We start from the raw sequence: 13,124 nt of genomic DNA, 5'->3' as shown, positions 1-13,124 counted from the left end.
TAGTCTTTCTGTACTGGGAGGCTACCCTCAGTAGCCTTTGTGAAACATTTGTGTCTGAAGGAGAATTCAGGTGCCAATCCACAGCTTTCCTGCCTGTTTTAGGCTGTATGTGCTCAATTTAGCATTTGTAATAGTCCATTAACATGCCTATTGTCATTGTACATGTGTAAAACTTCCCCCTCCTACCTAGGTTAAAGGTCCCTTTTTTTATATATAAATATATTTGGAAACCACAAACTAGGAACCCATGTACTTAAAACCCCAACCAGCTTCCCTCAAAAGCAGCTCTTGACACATGCTTACAGTATTGAGTTCAGGACGAAACACCACAGCTACTGCCACTTCTCTTTTCTAATGACAACCAGAGTTCTGTAGCGGCTACGGTGTCAGTGACCATTTTTATACAGTAAGCAAGCCCATAGATATAGCTCCTATCCAGAAAGCACAAAAGCAGCTCAATGCCCTGCTCAGTCCCAGGGCTGAAGACTTCCATTTCTCGGGAAAGTGTTCTTATCTATTGACTCCCCTCACCTAGTGAATGGCCTCTCTTGTCTCTGGTCTTAGGAATTCACATTGCTCCTGCAGTGAAGCAGATGGACATCGAAGGCAAAGACTTCTGTCTTCTACGGGCAGACATCAAAGGAGAAGACTTATCTCCAGAGCCTGCTGGTCGGACTTTCTCCATGAAGATGAAGACAGTGGCAGCAGTGAGCACTGGATTCTCCCACCCTGGCTAAATTCTTTAAGCACCACCACCTCCAACAGATTAGGTATAAACTACAGAGAGAGAACACAGAAGCCACTTAAATTCATCAGATGGGTTCATGCTGTGAATCCTGGTATCATGAATATAACAAGTTCAGGATCACAAAATTTCAGACCTACCATTTCCCATGATTCCTACAAATACCATTCCTTCAAATCAGGCACCACCTGGCTGTTTTAAGTTCTGGTCCTATGCGTTCAGCTGCCTGTACACACTAGGAAATGCAGTTGTCTAATCTAGGTATATGATTTCTACTCAGGGAACCAGGCCTCTAGAAAAGGTCTTGGCACATCTAAATCACTTTATGGATTTGTGTCATAATGACTAGGAAAATGACAGAGTAAAACCCCCAAACTGCATAGGCTGCCAATCTGTGTTATAAAGAAACATTAAAAAAAAGAGCATGTAATAAATTCATATGAACACAAACAGTAAATAGTGTAATGAGAAAACCTCTCTGCTGTAAAACCCCGTAGCACACGCCATCTTGGTGGAAGACAGCCACTGAGCTGTGGACAGACTTCTTCCATAATCACTATACAAAATTCGTAACATTTTCCCCACGTTTGACATGTACTATTGTACCATGGTTATTTAAATTTTGAATAAAAGCTGAATGAAGTAATCCCTAATTTATTCAGGAAAAAAGCAGACTAGAGGTCGAATTTTTGACAGTGATACTGACTTAGAAAAACAACAACAAAAAAAACAATTTAAAAGGAGACCAAGATTTTAATTATTTACTAAGACATGAATTACCAGGCCTGGAACTTCTATTTTTCAACCAAACATTTGAGCAGCCAATTGTGGACAAGCACTGAAAGTCAGTTTACTCTTTATATAGACTGACTTCAGCATTCACTGCAAATTAGGGAAATACCAATAGCTCATAAAATACCTATTTGATTTGTATCAATAGTGATCAAAGTGAGCAATAATCCAAGCATTCCTGCTGCTAAACCTTTGCCAAAAATTACTGTCTTACTTAAAGGAAAAAAAGGAAAAAAAAAATGCTATTCAGAAAACATTCTTTAAAGCACTTTAAATATCAAGAAACAAAGAAGAAAATGAAGTACAGATTTAGATAATACAGAGATGCACATATACATTATTCCCACATGAAAAACCCAGCCACGGTTACAGGAAATGCAACTACTCTTACTAGGACAGGCTTTGCACAGAACTCTGATATCCATCACAATCCCCCATTCCTTTTCACAGGCCTTTGGCAGATCTGCAATTTACACTGCGAGGTCAGGAAAGACTGGCTCTCAGGGCCATTAGTTGCTAAATCAGCCCTTCCAGTCTTATTCAAGTATTAGCTTTGTATTACTGTGTGCAAACAAATTAAATACCATGCCGGAGAAACAGCATTTTTCAGACTGAGGGACATTCACAGAGCGTGCCTCCCTTGTTACTGGGAACAGCTTTCCACACAGTACTTGCAGCTTCCTCCTAAGTGTAATTCACTATCTTAACAAGACAGTTATTTAAAAACTGGGAACAACAGAATTAAGGAGCTTGAACTTGTAGTTATTCTGTAACACCCACAGCAGTCTCCATGAGTAATCTGGATTTCTAATATTTTTGGATTTTCGAATTTTAGTGGAGTATTGGACAAAAAAAGTGGACTCTGAATTTAAAAGATAGAGCTAAGTGCTCTATTTTAATACTGTTCACAGCTGTAACAAACTTTCTTTCTAAATTAGTACAAATGGGTATTTTTCCACACTGTGTATTTAGGAAGAGAACTGTATGAAAAGCAAACACAGTAGCCTATTTCATTTATTTATTATTTTTTCTTCCAAACTTTGTATAGGAAATAATTGCATTTCAAACCCACAGAATGAGTAAATGTTTCTGAACTGAACTAAACACCTAACATTAGTTTATTTCTTGGCCTTGTTCATGATGCTTCAAGCTGAATTCTGTATTCTTAATGTGATGATTTTCACCACTCACATTGACTATTTCATTTGTGTTCTGTGTAGTTCTCCTAACATTATCTCAAGAGATTTATTTCCCATTTAGTCAAAAAGTGAAAATGTTGGGATTTAAAACATACAACTAACATTTGCCTATGAAGGACTTCTACTTTCCTAATGAAATTTTTTAAAGGGAGAGCTCTGTAACAGCATTTGCATTACTAAGGCTCAACTACCTATTTTAATTTAACAAGAGTATCCTTTATTTACTGTCTGTTGTGTAAATCACTATAGAAATCTTCTTGACACCAGACATTTAAAGAAACAGCTTTTCATGTCCTTTAGACTAGCTAGGGTAGGCCAGATGTCAGAAAAATTAAAAACATTTTTACCAACATCCACACATTATATATATTGATAAGAAAATATCTGACAAGAAAAAAATAAAGCACCTTTGCAGGAAGAGAATAAAATCTCTGCATTCTGAAATCACACAGAAATGGTACCATCTGTGCTGCAGAATTTTCTTACTATGAGGCAGTTTAGTTTAAAACAATCATTTTTTAAAGACAGAGGTATTCCTGGATTGGTACTAATAATTTTTCAGGGTGAGCAGGGCAAAGGATTGATTTCTTTATGCTGCAACATACCTACACATAGCTTCCTACTACAGGAGAGGAAATGTTTTAGACAGTCTCCATTAAACGTGAGTGATTTATTCCAGTTCACCTCCACAAAAGCTCTCTGTAAAAATCTAAAAGCTGTTTCAATTTCCTGAAAAACATATTCACATAATTCTTAGCTTAAATATTAAAGCTACTCCACCAAAATACTCAAGTTCCATATTTCCATCTATGAATGAAACCTATATCTAAGGAATATTAAGACAATATGCACTTGCAGCCCTTCTTTTCTTTTTTTTTTAAAGAAAACCCCTGAAGGTGATAAGCAATTTGCATTACACTTCAATATGGAAAATATCCATCTTCTCTGCATCTGGCCATGGCCCAAGGATAGTACCAAATGAATGCATTTCCATTGCTTTTCTCAGTGATCTTAAGACTACAAAGATATTCTGGTGTATTATAGCTTGATGTTTATGTAACGTCTGTTTTATCAAGACTTTTGGAACACACATGCAGATATCACAGCAACTGGATTCTTCCAGAAATGTTGTCTTTTTCAGCTATATTTTATGACCTTCTGAATTATTTGCTCATGACATTTATGTTTCCACGAGTATATGGGGACACACTGCAGTATAAATTTGATTCAGATCCAGAACAAGCAGCTGGGCACATTTTTACTGAATTACCCAGAATGCACTCGTATAGAAATTAATTTGACATCATGGTTGTAGATAATTTGCACAATGACAGACTTTATTGGTTTAATGTAACATTAGAGTGACTCAGGTAAATATGATATAAAGTTGTCTCATGCAAAGGGATTGCAAATATTTATTAAACAAATTTGATCCAGCAAAGGAGTTTATATGAAGATCAGTGCTTTCTATATAGCAACTGTGATTCAATACTCAGTGCTCCATTGTTTTGTCAGAAAACCACAGTCTACCCTGAGAAAAGAGTGGAATTTGATAATTTTATCATCTCTTAGCCTGGAGCATTTCCCCACTTCAGCAGAATTAGATTTTGCACTTAATGTTGGTCTAAAATATGCTCTGAAGTGGACAGAAAATGCCTGAGAGGTCATCCACATTAAAAGGCTCACTGGTACAGGTCGTGCTGGGCCTGAAAAATAAATTTGTAGAAGAAATATTGTGAACACTTACAGGTTTGCCGTTATGAAAATAGAAAAAGACGGAAGAAGACCTGGAGAATATCTAGTCAATTCATAGATATAGGCATATAAACAGTCCTTCTCCACACAAATTTGCTCAACTTCCTTCTTATCTTTTAAACACTGACATCCTCCAAGTTTCATCCTCAGTTACTGTTGGAGTTAGGACTTGAAGGCTAGCTGACACCACAAATTAAGCTAGCACTTGCGGACACGCAACTTCCAAGTGTCAGTGTGCTCCAACTTGAATATAGGACCTAGAGAAGAAGCAGAAGCAGAAGCCGAAGTGCAGCCAAATCAGAAAGAAAAGCTAAAAGGTCAAGCAAAGAGTAATGAGAGGTCTGACTAAGGTGCACAAGCAGAGGTGTACATGTGCTGCAAGGCCAGATACAGGTTGAAGGCCACTAAAAGGTGATAAAAAAGGTGAGGAGCTCCAACAAAAAAGAAATGCAGGGTCCACAGCTAGAAGCAGGCGTGACAAAAGAAAGGCTAAGAAACGTGGTCAGAAAGAGGTATCAGGATCAGTGTGACAGAAAATAAGATCAGGAACAAGCATGAAGGTAAGAACTAGGTGAGTTGGGTGAATGTGGTGCAGATACTGATGTACAGATCAGGATAGAGCCAAAGACAGGGTCAATAAAATAAAAGCTGAAGAAAATATAATCCAGAAACTGGCTGAATAACAATGGGAAACAACTGAGATTCCCTTATACATTAGTCAGGTGTGTAGGCCAGTCCTCACCTGTTAGGGATTTGCTAGGCTGTCAGCTGCTAAGGGTGCTAACTGAAGCTAGCTGAAAGGCTGATAGCAGAGTTAGAGTCCGATGGAGACACTCTTTAAATGGCACACAGCTTTCATGTTCCACAGAGTGTTGCAGAATTATTTTTCTAAGAGCTTCTTTTTATTACTATAATAAAACAAAGACGCTTTACAAACAGAACAGCAGGTCCCACTATTAAATTCACTTCAGAGAATGATGCTGTTTCATCCATACATTGACTTCCTTATGGGAAACGAATGCCCGACATTAACTACTCATTCAAAAGGAGCACTGGACAGTCCCATGCAAGAGGTTAAGGGAAAGGAAGCCCCTGCTTCCTTGTCACAGCTGGCAGCAGGAACTCTGCAGAGAAATTCTAGCTTCATAGAAATAAGGGCAAGGTTTCCACTGCCTTTAAAGTGTAAGCATATGCCTTGGAGGTAAACTCAGCTATGTGGCAAGAGTTGCACATGCCATGATGTTATTGAAAAATGGGTGGACAGAAAATGTTCAGATAGTATTAGCTTCTACTGTTGGATTGAACAACAACTGTGTGCATCTCTCCTTCTAATGTTACATATATAGGATGGATTGAGCCCTAAAACATTGCAAGGCTATGATTTCTTTTTCTGTATATATTTAATCAGGTATAAATACTTAATGTGAATAACTTTGCTCCACAGAGCCATGCTAGACCTTCCTGAAATTCAAGCAGTAGTACAGATGGATGTAAATGATGGGTGCACAGTAGATTAGATTAAATTGTGTGCACCCATCAGGGTGGTAGCATAGGCAAAGTAATACTTTAGTCCATCAGGAGGTAGCATAGGCAAAGTAATACTTTAGTCCATGATACGGAAAATGGCCAACTTACTAAAGAGTTCATTAGGAAAAGCAAGGAAAAACTGACATGACTCTCATGTAATTCCGCCCAGCTAGAAAAGTCTGTTATTTGCTCTCAAGCATCAGCTATTAAATACAGTTAATTGTGAGAATTATGTACTTGTCTTTATGATCCTGTTGTTTCCTGTACCACTTAGGGGCTGGAACATTAAAATTCTGAAATTACAGAAGTACAGAGATAAAAAGTGTTTCATAACACTTTTAATAACACTTGATTCTCATTGTTCCTGTCCTGTAGGACGGTAAGAAGCCAAACATTGTGGTGAATACAACCACTGATCAAGGTGTTGAAGCCATATCGTTAGTATAATCTACAGTCAGTTTGATCAATTAACTAGGTTCCAGAAGACCTGCAGATAATCTTGTACACAATTTAAAAACAATTTTTTTAGAAAAATATCTGCTCACTTCTCATGCTGCACAAATAAATCAGTTATTTATACAAAAATGAATAGTGGACCCCAAATATTTTCTTCTAATTAATACTGCATTGCTAAAGTGTAGGCTTTTTGAACTGATTTAAGTCATCCCTTTATAAGCTCTATAGAAAAGAAACCTAAAGTCAACATAGACATAGGATGAAAGAATCTACTGGATGGTTCTTTAGTAAGGCAAAGTATATGCCTCATGGGTCTCAGGGGAGCACAGGACCGCCGAAAACAGAATATGGAAATTCTGATAGGATTATGTAGATAGGAATGTATGATTTATTAAATCTAGTAGTTTCTCTGTGGTTTGAATAAGATTTGCTATTTCAGCAGAGCAGTGATGTTATTTTCTCCAAAATACTTTCCTCCTTAATCTCCTAGCTATAATCCAGCTGATTTGTGATTCTTATTTTACTGCCTCCTTACTTCTTTTCTTACTGCATCCTGCAGGAAGCCATTACTGTGAGAGAAAACTTTTCCTTCCCTCTGCTGCCCAGAAAGATCTTGGCACTGATGGCGGCAGAGCCAAACCCACTACTCATTTCAGTGGAAGTAAGATTGCCAGCTCTTTCCGTTCAACAATTTCCTGTCATGTAGCAAAGGAAAGTGGTAAGCAGAAAGTCCTCATCAAGAAAAGTCAAGAGGATGAAAAACATTGGGGTCTACACCTTGTCAGTGTTAGGAAATCCAAACCCCAGCTCTTGTCAGTTTTGTGGGTTTGCAAACTAAGTCTAACAGAAACATCAATTGATCTCTGAGACCTTCATTCTTAGGTACCAGGAGAAGTTTTAGGATCTGCTGCTTCACATTCATCTCAGCCACTCACAGGACATGAATAATTAGTTTTACCTTCCTTTCTGCCACAACAGGGAACTATTTTCTGTAACTTCATTGTCCACAGAGACATTTATATTCCAGTAGAGTTATTCTGTGTTTTTCCATTGAAACTAAAGCATAACAGTTCACAGTGGAGATGGCCATCTGCAAATGCAGAGCTAGTATTCAACTCTGTAATGTATCCATATATTAATTAAAAGTTTAGGATTTCCTCAGTTTTTAATTACTGAGGACCAGATCTGGAACAATAGTGAAAATAGTTATTCACAAATAAGTTAAATTGAATCCAATTGGAATGCAATTGCTTCTGTTCTCCTTTTAATGTCTCTTCCACAAATGTCCTCAAACTATTTTTTCTTGGGAAAGAAATGTTATTGCTGTAAGAACAATGCAGTACCATATGAATATGTGTGAGGAAAGCACAGTCATATATGAACTATGTCACTGCTTGCTCAGCTAGCTCTCTATCTTCAGGCACGTCCTCATTACAAAATAATTATTTGGGAAAGGCAGAACTTTACCAGCACCTCTGAAATAAAAACAAAACAAAACAAAACAAACCCGAAAACCTACCAAAAAAGAAGGGTAAGATAAGGGTGAGAAGATGCACAAAGATCTATTAACTTCAAGCATTGATCTGGGCAGGCTGGATTGATGGGCCAAGGCCAATGGTATGAGGTTCAACAAGGCCAAGTGCCGGGTCCTGCACTTGGGTCACAACAACCCCATGCAGCGCTACAGGCCTGGGGAAGAGTGGCTGGAAAGCTGCCCAGCACAAAAGGACCTGGGGGTGTTGGTCGACAGCTGGATGAATATGAGCCAGCAGTGTGCCCAGGTGGCAAGAAGGCCAATAGCACCCTGGCTTGTATCAGGAATAGTGTGGCCAGCAGGACTAGGGAAGTGATAATCCCCCTGTACTTGGCACTGGTGAGGCCCCACCTCGAATACTGTGTTCAGTTTTGGGCCCCTCACAAGAAAGACACTGAGGTGCTGGAGTGGGTAAAAAAAAAAGGAACAAAGCTGGTGAGGGGTCTGGAGCACAAGTCTTATGAAGAGCAGCTGGGGGAAATGGGTATGTTCAGCCTGGAGAAAAGGAGGCTGAGAGGAGACCTTGTCGCTGTCTACAACTCCCTGAAAGGAGGTTGTAGCCAGGGGGGGTCGGTCTCTTCTCCCACGTAACAGGCAATAGGACAAGAGGAAATGGCCTCAAGTTGCACCTGGGGAGGTTTAGTTTGGATAGCAGGAAAAATGTCTTCACCAAAAGGGTTGTCAAGCATTGGAACAGGCTACTCAGGGAAGCGGCTGAGTCACCACCATCCCTGGAAGTATTAAAAAGACGTGTAGATGTGGGGCTTAGGGACATGGATTAGCAGTGTCAGGTTTGTGGTTGGACTTTATGACTTTAAGGGTCTTTTCCAACCTAAATGATTCCATGATTCTATGATTCCCTGATGCTATGCGCAGGGGCCAGAACCACAAGAACAGTTATTTAAGAATTCAAATCCATTTTGCAGTTGACTTTTTGGGAGTGACGTCTCATGGGATGATATTTGCCAAACAGAGAGTGGAGGTCACTGAGAATATACCTAAGCTGTTTGAAAAGTGGACAGCATCAGTCAAGAAATGAGATTTAATGCAGCCTACAGCATGTTTCTGCTCATAGGGAATTAAACATTAATTTCACTAAGCATCCAGAATGCTTTCCACTTATTTATGAATGGGGCTTGTGCAGAATATATTTCTGGGTCATAAAAACAGATACAAAGTGTACCTTTTGAAGGATGTCACTGGTCTGCATTGTTAGTGTCCTGGGAAACACTCAGTATCTGAAGCAATGAAATCATACTGGTTATTGGTCTTCTGTCCCCAGATAACCTGTTTTTGCAGAGTTATCAGCAAGAAATGCCTATGAATCAACATTGACTAGCATAGATGAACAAGGACGAACAACGTTGCCTCGATTAAAAGCACTTTTTGCATTTACTAGCAAAAGAGATATATTTTAAAAGTTTCATAAAGGGGAAAACTAACAGATATCCACTGAAATAATGATAACACAGAAAAAAAAGTTAAACATAGAGTAAAAAAGAATGAGGTAATGAAGCTAAATATTTTAATTCAAAGAATCCCTTGTACAGTGGTAAAAATGGGAAGAGAATCATCCAGGTAGCATCAATACAAAAAAGGCCTTTTAATTATAATGGTTATTTTTTCAAGAATTAAAATGCTCTTCACTTCTGAGACAGTGATGCAATCAGAGATTTAGAATATAATTTTGACTGATTGCACTGATTGCTGCTTGCTCTGCACATACTGCCTCAGAACAGTTTGCTGACACATAGGGACTGGCTTGGAAAATATTTTACACGCAAGAATATTTTTAGTTGTAAAGCTTAAAAATGGTATTTTCATCTACACAAGCCAGTACCGCAGGCAACACGAATGCCTTTAAAAGGCATTAAAAAAACCCACCCTGAAATAAATCCTCAGATAACCCATGTAAAATAAGGAGGAAAAAAAGAAAAGTAAATGGAGTCTTAGCAGAGAAGTAGGCCTTTGGCAACCATAGACATTGGGCAGGTGGCTTAATCGTTCCCTGTTACTGCCCGCACACTTATAAAACTTGCATAGCTGCTGAATGCCAGACTTTGGAGTGTTTGGGTCTTCTGTTGTTCCTCTCGCCACTCCCCCCTCCCTTCTTTGCTTTTTAAGCACATAACCAATGGATATAGTGTAAACAGGGATTAGTCTTAAAATAAAACTCGTGAATGTTCTTGCTGCACGAGCACCTTCCCAAAATGTTTCTGAAATGTGTGAAATGCACGTAACTTCTAAATTTAAATAAAGATGAGAAGAGAAAAAATTTTTACAGTTCTCATGCTCATGTCAGGTGATGGAAGAAGCAATACCGAGACAATTATTGGAGGGGATGCAAGGGAGAGTGTTCCCATAGATTCTGTAAAGCTGCCACTGTCTGCACTATATGCAATATAAATGCTATATATAGCACATGATTAAATACGCAAGTATTTGCCAAACATGTTAGAAAACTGTTTTGTCTCACATTATAGAAATGTTCAATTCAGAAAAGAAAATACAAAGAGAGACCAAGTGAAACCAAAAAAACCTTTGACTTCAAATTTTGCTGAAATGGACCAAAATGTCCCCCAGCTGAATTTTTTTCTTTATTCTTTATCTCCTGGACAGAAGGGCATCAAGACAATTACAAAATATCATCCATATCTCACTTTGACTACAGAATGAACTGTTGCTCTCCCCAGCTTAGATTTTCTCTAGAAATATTAAACCCCAAATCCAAATATGATTAATTAAAATACAACAAAAAATATCCTTCTGGAAAGATCTTCTGCAAGGAGAATTCAACTCAAAAAGTTTGGTTAAAAGACCCACCCACTGCATCAAGCAGAGAGCTTGAAGATCCTTCCAAAATAAAGTGTCCTTATATACAGGGGAAATGAGCAGGAGGACAGCTGCTTCTCAAGAGGGAGTGACAAAGCTGGACACACAAGTCAGGCTTCCTGACTGGTAAGCTTTCAAGCCTTATCTTACTGCTCTTTGTGCTTAAACCAACAGTCTTTTCTATCACTTTATTCTGATATTGCTTAGATTACGTTGATTTTACTAATATAATGAAATCCAAGTGGGTCAGCATGAATAAGATGGTAGTCTGAGAATGGAATTAGATAAATCTTTAATAAAATAAGGTATTAAATAGAGTTGGTGGCTAAAAGGAGTTGAGTGCCTCTGTGTGACATACAAGAACATACCTATGAACCTTACCAATTTGGGCAATAAATTTTGGCTTCCACAACTCTTTCCACTCTTCTGCTTTATCTGTTTTCCTATCACATGCCGTTTTCCCTTCCTTCTGTCTGCTAGCAGCCTGCCACATGCTTCCCCACTCAGAGGCTGTTCTTCCATCGCCTTAAAACACTGCAAGTGCTTCTGGGTCCTGCTTTCTTCTTGTAGGGAAAAGGAGAGGACTGAGACAAGAACGATTGAGTGTTAGTGTCCACCTCTTCAGTGCTCCAGCACACGGCAGAGGCTTCCTCAGGACAACTTGTAACTGAGTAGACTGAATCCTTGGATGCTGTATGTCCCTGCATATGGGACATGCATCATGGTTCAGTGAGCAGCTTGGCAACAAAACTATAAATCCACCACTTAGGAACCTCAGATAGTAGTGGGTAGGTGGAAGGACTCCTGAAATACTATTAAGTCACAGTAGCTATTAACTCTGTACTGTTACAGCCAAATTTGAGTTCTTGATCTGCTAAATTTGCTATTTTCAGAGCACATTCCCCTCCCACACTTATCTGAACACACTTTTGTTGTTAACATAAAGATGCACACTTTGTTCCTTGCCCAAATAACCACAACAGCTGCAAATAAGAGATGTTTCTTCCTTTGTGATGCACGCAAGCCATCAAGCCAGGAAATGGAAATGGTACTACAGTTTTGCTCTAGTGTAAATCAACTGATGGACCTTACATTGATAATATTGATTTTACTTCATAGATTTTATTTTATTAACTTTATTGTCTTGATTTTATTTTATATATTGGAAAATCAGCATTTTAATGCAGTGTAAATCAACTGAAAAAGCTTATGTTGATAATACTAATTTTACTTTACTGTAACAGTTGGCTGAGGTTTAGTACTTCTCACTTACACATCCCAATAGGATTCAGAAGGGTGATTTCCAGTGTTCCCATTCCACAGATGTCAGGACTATATGCTATATAGTCCCAGAGAGCAAAATTTCATCTTTTTTGTGTGCCATGTTGGTGCAAACTTAACCAGACCCATCAGACAGTAAAAGAAACAGGGTTCACCCCTCTTCACGTACCAACTTCAGTCTGATTTGTGGAGCATATCTACAGGGATTGACACAGAACTGAGACAGTTCTACAATGCTATACCTGAGCAAATACATCCTGTCTCTTAACCTGACTCTATAGGCATATCATTAGTCACTTTTCCTCACTGCACCATAGGAGTATTAGCACCCTAGAGCAGGAAAATACTATGGCAGAGCTCCTTTACATGCGTACAAGAAACCAAAGGGCCTATCTGCTGGCATACTTATACCTTATCCAAAGGGGTACTCTCTATATAGCACAGCTATATCCAAGACAAGGGTACTGCTGGGATATTGATGTTAGCTGAGAGCATAATAAATAATTACTTCCATCCTCAGCCAACAGAAGTACAGCAGAAAAAAATTATAATTTATAGTCAAGTGAAAAGAAGATACTAGAGCATAATTGCACTTCCAGTTTTACACAAATTTATTACAAAATTCTAAGCACCATAAGAATGTAAATTCCACTGCAGCAACTATTGCAGTAAATCACGACGGCAGACTGATTGATTAGGCAGTTCAGAAATTCAGTATGAATCTTTATGTAGTATGTATATTATTAAAGGCCACAGAACATGTATGTATAGACATGCAAAATGTATACAGTAATTTGAGTTAACCAACAGGTTAAATTATTTTTAGCTGTTAAAAGACACAATAACTTGAAGATAGCTAAGGAACCCAGTTCCACTTGAACAGCCAATGACTTTCTTGGCTGCTAAAAGGCAACCCATACTGGATGAGGTTCATCCATCAGGATACTGACACAAACACCCACAGTTGTCCTCTTCTCTAGCTGGTAGATTGGTTTCACTTTTA

At 38.6% G+C, this 13,124-nt stretch overlaps 1 protein-coding gene across 1 annotated transcript in view; it reads right to left on the bottom strand.

The window, feature by feature from the left end:
- RAB3C (RAB3C, member RAS oncogene family) overlaps positions 1 to 13,124 on the bottom strand; it is a 126,655-nt gene that overhangs the window by 76,613 nt on the left and 36,918 nt on the right. The window lies entirely within an intron of this gene.

This window comes from Larus michahellis, chromosome Z (assembly GCF_964199755.1).
Source record: "Larus michahellis chromosome Z, bLarMic1.1, whole genome shotgun sequence".
Classification (NCBI taxonomy): Eukaryota; Metazoa; Chordata; class Aves; order Charadriiformes; family Laridae; genus Larus; species Larus michahellis.
The sequence above is the reverse complement of the archived record's forward strand: the minus strand, read 5'-3'. Positions and strand labels throughout refer to the sequence as shown.